Source organism: Charadrius vociferus, unplaced genomic scaffold (assembly GCF_000708025.1).
Source record: "Charadrius vociferus isolate BGI_N301 unplaced genomic scaffold, ASM70802v2 scaffold865, whole genome shotgun sequence".
NCBI classification, from domain to species: domain Eukaryota; kingdom Metazoa; phylum Chordata; class Aves; order Charadriiformes; family Charadriidae; genus Charadrius; species Charadrius vociferus.
In genome coordinates this window covers 155,302-165,845 of record NW_009648447.1, presented here as the reverse complement: position 1 = coordinate 165,845, position 10,544 = coordinate 155,302, and positions in this window count along the sequence as shown.

The following is a 10,544-nucleotide window of genomic DNA, read 5'->3' as shown; positions in this document are numbered from 1 at the left end:
GTTATGCAAACAAAAGGTAATATTGTCAGTGAATAGAGTAAGGTCCCATAGAAAAGCAGTTGGATGAGAGTTAAGAAACCTAAGCTTGGTTTATCATCTTCTATTGACTGATCAGGGAGCTTTCAGCAAGCCACCATATCTCTTTGCACTTATTTCTTATTCCATTCTGAAGAGAAACTGAGGCACAGTTGTGATTTCTTTCATTTTCTCTACACTGCTAAGTGTCAGGGAACCCAAATTTTGTCTGTGGCTTTGTAATGCAAGTGAGCAAAATATGATAGTCAGTGTCAAAACAGTCACTTTGCTCTTTTGGTGAAAACACTGGAGAACCAGTTATATTGTATGTAGCAGTGTAAGTATGTGATTAACAAGACCGGTATTCCTGGAAAGACATTTTCCACATCGGTAATTCAGAGGCCTCTCACTTTTTAAATCAGACAGACAATCACAAACTTCCTTGGAATAAATTATACCTGGTCTTGCTTGACCTGAGTCTCATTGTGAATCTCAGAAAAGCTATAGCATGAGCAACGAGCCTAAGAAACAGCCAGAAGGGGTTGGCGAGCCCAGAGGAGCTTGGATCCTAGGGATGGAGGTCCAGCAGCTTCCAGAATAAGGGTGCTCCTCACCACTAGCGCTGCAGGGAAGCACACCTGAGGGCAGCACTACTGGTCGCTGCTAAATGTGGGGTTTTGGATTACTTCCCCATCCTTCCTTCCCAGAGTGAAGCATTGGCTCTCTGCTTTGGCTCAGTTCATTGCACTGAACTGAAGTGAGCTTTTTTACCGTAGTGTAAACAGGCAATGGCAGCTGCAAAAAGTCCTTGGAAACCACCATTTGCCACGTCTCATGGCAGGCCCTTCCCAGGGGCGCATGTGGGTTGGGGTGGAGTTATGTAGGACCTCCTGAGCTTCACACAGGCTTGTGCCCTGCAGCTCTCCCTTCGAAACATAATGCTCTGCCAAAACCAGGGTGAGGTTGAGGGCCTCTTGCCCCCACATCCACTTCTGTGCCCGCAGGCGGGGGGCTGACCTGTAGGTCGCTGTTCTTTCAAGTTTCGGGAGGCCTCACTACGCTGAGCAACCCTCTCTTGCCCTAATCCTGACTGGTGACCTGCAAGTGAGAGGTGCCGCAGGGGGGATGTGGGGAGCCGTCTGCTGTCACTGTGGAAATGGGATCTCCTCCTATCGGATTAAACTCCACAATCTGGGAAAACATGGTTTCAGTTTTCTCTTTTGTAACAGCAATCCGTGTTGTCAACTTAGATTATAGAGCCAAACAGCCAGATTATGCTGTCAAATGCTTGGTTCTGCGAGACCGTGTTGAACGGGTCAGGTGTTGTGTCTCCTCTTGTTCTTTCCATAGCTCTTCTGGTTGATTTTTTATGTCCTGCTAAGAGCAAAGATGCCTTAAACCAGACTTGAGCAGAACAGAAAAGGACTAGCATGCCTTCTGGAGCGAAGGATTGCCGCTGAGTGGAGCTGAGGTTTTCATAGCAAAAGCAAAGTTACACGGATACGTCTCTGAACCAGATGCTGGGCTGGGGACCAAGCAGCAGAAATAGCACTGCTGAGCTTTTTCTTCATTTAGCCACTGAATTTAGATACCTTGAATTTCAGGGAAACTTGAGTTTGGATTTTAAGCACCTTGTGTTCTGAAGAACCCCGGACTATTGGGAGGTGTTGTGGTGAGCCTGGGAGAGAAGCGTGCAGTCACAGCACGATGCAGATCCTGGACCTGCGATTTCCAACAGGCTCACCTCCAACCTTTTATATTAAAGTCTAATGAATTCAGCTGCAGACAATACCTGCTCTGTCCTGCGCAATTTCATAGAGCATTGCACTGCTCCAAGGCTCATTTGAGCCCACAGTAAATTAATATTTTACCTGTTGGAATGTTTTTTTGCTCCAGCTAGTTTAAAGGCAAGTTGTGGCAATGAGTGGGTGGGGTGTATTTTATTTAGCTGTGGTGAAAATATTACCGTTCTTGATCTAAGCAGCTGAAGCAATAGAAACCATAGAGAGAGAAAACCACCAAATGGGAAGGGGGGGAAGGATGAGGGGGAAGAAGGAGTGCTTTCTTGATGGAGGTTTAAGGAGTTTACAATTCTGAGAGTGAAGCACTTGTGAAAAGACAATACATGGATGAAAGGGCATGGACCCCTAAGCAGGATGACCCTATACAGCTGCCACATGGCTTGGCAAGTAATCATGCCAGGCTGCTAGTAACCAGGAAGGTTACCTAGAGGACTGGGCAATGGCTGCTGCCCAGTGCTTCCTTTGCTGGCTCCCAGGGCTGCGTATAACTGGGCTTGATGAGCCAAAAAGTTCTGGAACCCTCTGGTCAAAAGTGGACTTTGCCCATTGCCAGGGAACACAGCCAGAAGATTTCAGATCCCCGAGTGGCCCGTTTTTACGTTTTCCAAAAAAAAAAAAAAAGTTGCCAGGTTGCTATGCTCAAATGTTTTCTTACAGCCTGTGGTATTTAGCAGGGAGTATGTCAGATTCACTGTGAATAAACTGTTTCAGAAGTCTGCTGTCCACTATATAATTTTAAATCTTTTACCTTTCATCTCACAGCTGGAAAATGTTTCCAGTGAATGCCAAGAGCCACGGGCTTAGTGAAAGGAGGGCACAGCTGGTTCCACTGCAAAACACGTGAAGCAGAGTGATGCACTGAAAAAGGAAAAAGCAAAACCAGAGAGTTAAACGTTAACCAGTTCCTGCTTATAAAATGGTTTTCACTTCTAAGGATGCTCCAGTGCTTTGGTGATGAATATCAGTATCAAATGCCTAGATTGAAAAAGAAAAGCAGGAGATGTGTTGGCATCTGAGACAACTCTCTCATCGAATGTGAATCACGAGAAGTCCCACTTCCAGCTATCGGTGTGTAATCAGTCCCTTGTAAGTGCTGTGGCTCCGTGGAACGGTGAGGATGGGGCACACAGGCAAGACACGCAGTTGTGCATCTGCTTCACAAGGAGGTTTGTGTGCCTTGGACTTGGGAAGCTTGGCACTACTGCGTCTCTTGTGTAACAGATGCTCCACTCTGAGCAAGCAGGGAGTCCTCCCACTCCCCCATATGTTCACTTGTTAATTGCAAACATGAAGGACTGACATTTTGATGCCTGCTCTTTCAACTTCCTCAAGTTCTTACTTTCAAGCAGCTCGTTTCCAAGCTGAACTGTTTTCTTTACATGGGTATTTCAGTATGAGTAGTTTAGAATATCCCACTAGCAGTTTTCCTAATTGTAGATGCCATGGATGTAGATGCTGTGGTGTGCTGTTTTGCCATTTTATTAGAGTAATTAACGTTCAAACTCATTTTGGAGTCAGCAAGAAACAAAGAACCTGAAATGTGTTAGACACTTGGCTGTCTTTGCCTGGGAGCATGATATTCGACTTCATATCTACTGAGGGCTAAGAGCACACATATTTACAGTAGACAAATTAAAGTGCTATAAAGTCACAGAGCAGATTTTCTTCCACATAACTTGTTCATGTGCTGTGCCCTTACTCATCCAGCATACAGCATTGTCACTCAGCCCAAGGAGGATGTTAGTTCTGTTTGCTGCTTTCTGTATGAGACTTGATTCTTTAGCTTTAAAAGGATGCAGTTGTTTGTCTATCTTTTCTCCCTCCTCATATTATCGGAATAAGTAGGTTATGGCAAAACGTGGCCTCTGCAGCCCACAGCCTAGCAAGAAAATGTGTTTCTTTTTGTGGCAGCTGGGAGAGAGAGCCCCAGACAAGAAGCTTGTGTTCCCAATTTTTCCAACCCTCCCGCCTTTCTAAAGCTAGGCCACATCCAGTCTCTGACCTGTTTGTCACTCCCTCCGCCCCACCAAGCTGTTGTGAACATCTCCCATCCTTGTCAGTTGGGGTTCTCTAATTAGTGACATAATAGTTGAGCAATTAATGAACCAAACCTGCATCATAATGAAGGATAAACATTGTTAGTGAGTCACTCTGAAGCGGGGATCCAGCGCTGCTGGAGTGTTTTTTCCCCAGCAAGCTGCAGCTGGTTGTAACAGGGGTGTATCTTTTATATGTTCTGCCTCGGGGGCAAATTGCTTCAAACAGGACTTTGCTGTGAGGCTGGAGAAAACAGCCGTTTGTTTGCAGTTTTCCTTTCAAAGGGATGAGTCTAAATCATGCTTTTTTGATTGAAGCTAAGTAGTACCGTCGAGGCCAATCCCTTTCTCGTAGTGGCTATTTTCAAAGGAAGATCTCTGCAGGATTTGTCCATGCAGGGCACTCATTGGAGGGGCTGTGTCTGTACCCCCACCTGCAGACAGCCACATCCCCAACAGAGCGAGCAGGGAGCAGTGACAGGAGGTTCCATGTCACCCACCACAACCCATTTTCCTGTTACTGGTGGAAGAGACAGCGTGCATTAGCACCTCTCTGATTGCTGGATGAACCTTTTCTAGGGTGAGGCTCAAATTAGTAACATTGTACACAATCGACTTGGGTTAGTGGTTTACCTCAAAAAATGGAGGAAATTACTTAGCTCTTTAAGCAGAAGACTGGCACAGACATAGTGGTTTTGCAGCAGCATTGGTTGGTGGAAAAAAAGCAAAAGTGCAGAACTTGGGGATTTGCCAGTATGGCCCCGAGTGGGCAGCAATGGTTGCTGGGTTGTCGGGATCCCAACATCCACATCTGGGCTGCCCTAGTGGCAACTGCAGGAGAGGTTGGCATCTTACCCACCGTCATGCTTTTCCAGCAGATGTATTCATAGCCTGAAGCAGTCTGACATCCAGACTGGAAACTGTCTCCTTCTTACTGTTTGAGATGTGCTTTGAATGAGATCAGTCAGATTTGATGCTCTTGCGATTGCACTAGAAACCCCAACAGAGAGAAGACAGGCTGCATCTCACTGAGACCTATCAAGTCGAAAGTGAATCACTGCACTTGAGCAATAAGCGGTTGTCTAACCACTCAAGGTAGACTGACACCACCCTGCAGATTTTGAGGGTGTGAGAGGATGCAGGTTGGGGAGAAGTGGGATTCTCAACCAATATCTTCATCTCAGTGAGACTGACCACCCTAGCCTTCTCCTCCAGTTAGCAGAGAGACAGCTTGCTCTATGGAGAGATGCAAAGCAGCTAAGTCAGGGTGCTCACCCTGCACCATCCTATCAATAATGCCTTATTTCTTCATTGAACTTGAGGAAATGAATCTCTCAGGGTTTTCTGGCTTCCATTTCCATCCCTAGTATCACCTGAGTTGCAGGTTGTACATAGAATCATAGATTCATAGAATGGTTTAGGTTGGAAGGGATCTTGAAGATCATCTAGCTCCAACCCCCCTGCCATGAGCAGGTGCTTCATGTATTCTCTTGCATGTTCTCTGGGTGCAGGCTGGAATGTCTTGGGATTTCAAAGGTCTTCCTGTGGTTTCACTGAGTCATAAAAGTTGCATGTAGCCTAATTCAAAGGGCCTGGAGAGATGAAGGAAACCAACTTCCAGATGAAACTGTGAGGAGAGATGGAGTGTGCCCCACATAGACACAGAAACCCACCATTTACAGAGTTTGCAAATAATAGGGAAGTGGATTACTGCACTTTTTATGCCTCATGATAGTGTTTCAGAGAGGCTGTGACAGAGTGGCCTGTCCCTTTAGGAGTCCATACAATTGTCATATCCATGGCTGGCCCTGTAAATGGGAACTCTACACAGAGGCCAGACAGAAGAGCCTCATGCAGGTGGGAACACACCCTAAGAGACACTAATTAGACGGACTATAGACTCCTTAGGTGCCTCTCCATCTTCAAGCTATGCATTTAAGCCTGGCTACACACTGCTAGGAAATAGCTGAAACATCCCTAGAGATCTGTAAGAGCCCAGATGTAAGGAGGAGGCAAACTACTGCAGTAGTCCTGACACAGGCAAGAGAAGGGAAGGTGTCTCCAGAGGTTTTAGCTTTGGCTGGATACAGAAACAATGGCCACCTTGTATGATAGAGAATAGCACTGCTGAAAGAGACTCCTGGGTTTGGCAGAGTAAGGAAAGGCGACAGCTGCCATGCAGGGGGACCAGCAACAGCTTCAGGGGCTTCAAGGATTCTCAGGGATTGAGGCAAGAGGAAACTGTAAGCCCACCTCATAGGACCTTCTGCAATTGCTGGCTGCAGATTTCCAGGTATCTCTGCAATAAGCCACCAAACTGGTGTCTGACTGCAGCTTTCCTTCAAGAACAGCTCCTGTTTGGCTTTAAAGAGTGAAAGAAATGGAACATTTTCCTGGACAGGCCACATTCACAGGTTTCTGCAAATCCCACACTCTGCCTCACACTCTAGATGATACACTGTGCTGAAGCCACAGCAGCTCTTGGGATGTCTTGACCCATGACCTGTGCCACAGCTCCCATCTGCAGTTCTCTGCAGCGTGCTCAACCTCTGGTGGGAAATGTTTACAGTCCAGTTCAGTTGAGACACAGAAAGCAGGTCCCATCATTGTATATGGCTTAAACATTGCTGAGATTTTTCCTCTAGCTGTCACTGAAAAACTCCACAGAAGGAAGAATAGCTGAGACATTTAGTCAAAGAAAATCAGGGAGCATTTCCAGGTGTCCGAAAGGTAGCCAGGATGCATGAGGTGTATTCCCCACAGTCCCAGCCTCTATCACAGTCTGGTTTTCATCCAACCTAAAAGTGCTCTAGGATTTTACAGGAGGAGAAAAGGGAATTTCCAGGGAAGTGAGAAGATCCTTTAAGAGTCCCTCTGGAGCAAGCATTAGCTGTCTCAGCCACATGCGGTGAAAAGGATCCCACCTTGTCCATCTCTGCTGTATCATCTACCCTGCTCTAAAAATAGCCTCCTAATGCTGAAAGCTCTCCACTTCTTTTCTTCTTGGTCCATGTGTTTTTCCTGTCTTGACTTTGTGCAGTGCTGTCAAGCATTTTAGATGTGCAGAGTGAGATGGTCATCCGTACTGACCGGCAGAGGGAATAAACTCTTAAAAAAGCTGCCTTGCAGTGGCCAAGGCAATCTTGTCGGTTTTCCATTTTAGTCTTCAGTTAAGCTGGGTAACTTTTTGGCTTACCCAACTTAATTAGAGCTTTGCAGGTACAAAAATATTTGCTCTGTCAGGGCAGAGAGCAGCCATTGTTTGCCACGGCCTAAATTCCTTTCAAATGTTTTCTTGTATCTTCTTATTCTCGTCTCCTTTGGCTAAACCACAGCACAATAACCCTTTGTAACGCAAACACCTTGGTATGACATGTCAGGATCTGTTCCACTGAGCCAATTTAGAAGGAAAGCGTGCTTGCAACTGTGTAAATGAAATGCGCTGATATGCATGTGCCAGGGAACATTAACTTCTCCTAAACTCTCAATAGTTTCACATTCGTGGTATTTTTCCAGATGGATTGTAGCTGAAACTGTATCTTTAATGTCCTTATGATACAGCACAGCAACCCATAAACTTCTTGAGCTCCACAGAGCATTGGGTGGAAAAGCATTTGCTGTGCCAGATTTCTCCACTAAGTATTTCTCCTGACAGTGGCATGTTTAAAAACCATGTAACTCTGAGATCTCATGGTTACAGTGCTTTCGGAAAGGAAAAATAGTGTTGCGAGCAAAGGTTAACCTACAATGATTGATTTACATAAGCTTTAAGCAGTCGCACTGAACCTTTGGATAAATGTTTATTTAACATTGAAAATGTGTTGTTCGTTTTCGTGACACAACAGAGTGTCTGTGCTTGCTGGGACATGGCAAGGTTGGCTAAGATTTCTGCCTTCAAAAAGAAGAGCCCTAATATTAGGGAAGAATATGAAAAAATACTTTGCCACTGAAGGATAACATTTTGGGTTAGTCTTCCATTTATGGCTTTGTTTGCAAAGCTGAGAAAGAGATTGTCCCAAACACGATGAGAGATACTAGAAAGTATTCATCAGTAAAGCCCAGTACTCCCTATAGGCCTGGCCTAATATGCATTAATTCACATCTTAGTTGAATGTCAATGTCATTAATCAAAGCATTCATTCTGGAAGGGAGAGGTTTGAGCCTTACCCATCTCTCTCCTGCCAGTGTCTGGCCAAGCTCCAGGCTGGGTAACTGAGATGTCTCCCTTCATGTCATCGATAGGGGAGGGTGCGTAGCACCTTCACACACCAAGGCTGTAGCAGTACCAGCCGGTAAGCAAGGCTGGAAGGTGTTCTGCACTTTGAAGGCACCAGGGAGCATTCAGCAGCAACTCAACATTGACTTGCTGCGGAATGGGAGGGTCTGTGGCACTGGAGAACAGGGGCAGTGAATTTAAAACTGCATGAAAGAAATGCAGTTGTCATTGGGTGCTTCTGGTGTATCAATGGCTTTTTGGTGTTTTCTATAAGGCAAAGAAAAGTCATGTCAAGGTAGAATGACATATTGCTGTCAGGGGACAGGCAGGGGTCAGCGGTGCTGGTAACTGTTAGGATGAACACTAAAGCGTCTACCAGCCCAGAAGGATTTTAGGAATCTGACCTAAGGAACTAAAAGTCCATTTTCCAGGATCAGGGGGGCCAGGGTGCCTCATGAAGTCAAGCCCTCTAGACATGATCTAGTGTGGGCACATGCCATGGTCCAGAGTAAAAAGTACTCTTTCGGCTTTGCGCTTTTACCACCTCCTTCAGGATGGCTGGAAACTGTCTCTGAAAAAAAGCCATCATGCCTGGAGAAATCAGAAACCTTAGCCTCCTCTGGCTGCTGGCAAATTGCAAGATTATTCGTAGCACTGCGTGGGAAAGCAGGACAGATCCCTTTCCCAGCAGCATGGCATTCTCCTCCTGTTGTCCATGTTGTTCAGTTTGAGAGCAATCAGGCAGGAAGGACACGTGTCAGCGATAGATCTTTGTTCTTATCCAACAGGACAACTCTTGCATCATTCCGGAGCAAGAAGGATGCACAGCAGGTGCTGAAAGTCCCACATTTGGCCAGTCATTGCACTGGATCCAAATGTTCACCCCTTAAATGGTTATTTCTATGCTTACGGGGACCAACCCAGATAGCAGCAGTTGTTGCTTCATTGGCAAAACCAACCTCTTAGAGCACTGGTTTTAAATCAAGGGTCCATGGGTGGGGTACTTTCAAGAGGTGCATGAAAAACAACGAAGAAAACTCTTTGTACTGGCAGGCTACCCAAATTCCTTAGAAGGGGGTTTGCACTTCCCTTGGAAGTTTTCTAGGCGTCTCCACATTAAAAAAAGGGTGAAAACCACAGTCCTTGAGAGATTTTTGTGTCATATTTCGCATCCAGGCTACAGATGCTCTTGTTCCTGTTCTTCTATAAGGAGCACTCTTCGGAAGAAAAAAACAAACATGTAAAAAGTTGCCTAAATGAAGGTGTCTGCAATAAACCCTGTAAATCCTTTTTCACTTTATATAAGATCTGTCTTTCCATTTATGCCATTTTACATTCATTAGAAACTGCATAGGATTTACTTAATGAGTAAGTAGAGAAGGGCACAGCTAATCCCTTGGAATAAGAATTTATTCTGAAGTTTTTATTCAGGCAAAACTCCAGTGACGTCAATGAGTCATTTCACCATGCAAGGGTTCCAGCAGTGGGCTCTACCGGATTAAATGCAACTTTGCCCAAGATTTTACTCCACAAAATTATAGTAATCTCAGGCCTTGGATCTTTTGATTAGAACTAGAGTGCAGAACGCAGCCAGTTTAATGGCATAATGATAGCAAATATCATCGGACCTGCATGCTGTATGCTTGTCTTATTGTGGTACCAAATTGGTTGCCAAAATGCTTGTGCTTTTGACCACATGTCTTCTTTAGTAAGAATATGGCAATTATGGTATGATTTGGACTAGTTCTCTATTAATTATGGATCATTCATACTCCACCTATATAACAACTACTATGGGTCTTTTATTTTTCTAATTTAGTCATTTCTCAACTCTATAGGTAATCTGGAGGGTTTTGGACTAATTTTTTTCTTCCTAAATGGACAACTCATGGGCATGGATTTTCAAGAGGAAAGGGAGTAGATAAATTACCCTAATGTGCCCTCTTTGATATCAGAGAACTACATTCTCGAAACTGCAACATGATTTTACAGAAAGCCTATCCAAATTAGGATAGGGACATTGAATCCTGGGAGGAGGGAGGGCGACTGTGTAGAGGCGAGCCTGCCTTTTATAAGTGTACAATCAGCTTAATGGAGGGAAAGTCGTCAGCAATTCGTAAGCTATTCATCAGGTCAAAAGCAATAAGGAAGAAGAACAATATGGTTCAGTGGTCAGTCAGGCAGATCATCAGTCTTTCCATAATCCAAGCTGTACAGAGGAATCTGGCAGAAAGGCCAGATTTAGCGAGTCTCTATTTTTGTCTCCATTCTGATTTTTAATAGATATTCATTTGCACACACTTATTTAATCTTGCTACCACATCCCCACCCTTTTTTCAAAGTTCCACGGGGAAAAAAAATGTAGCTTTTTTCAATGTGCAAAAACTCAGATTAAGATGGAAAAGGAAAATGAACTGCAAAGCCCAGAAGCCCTAAAAGTGAATGTTTAGGGCTTCTTCTACCAAGCTTTGCTGG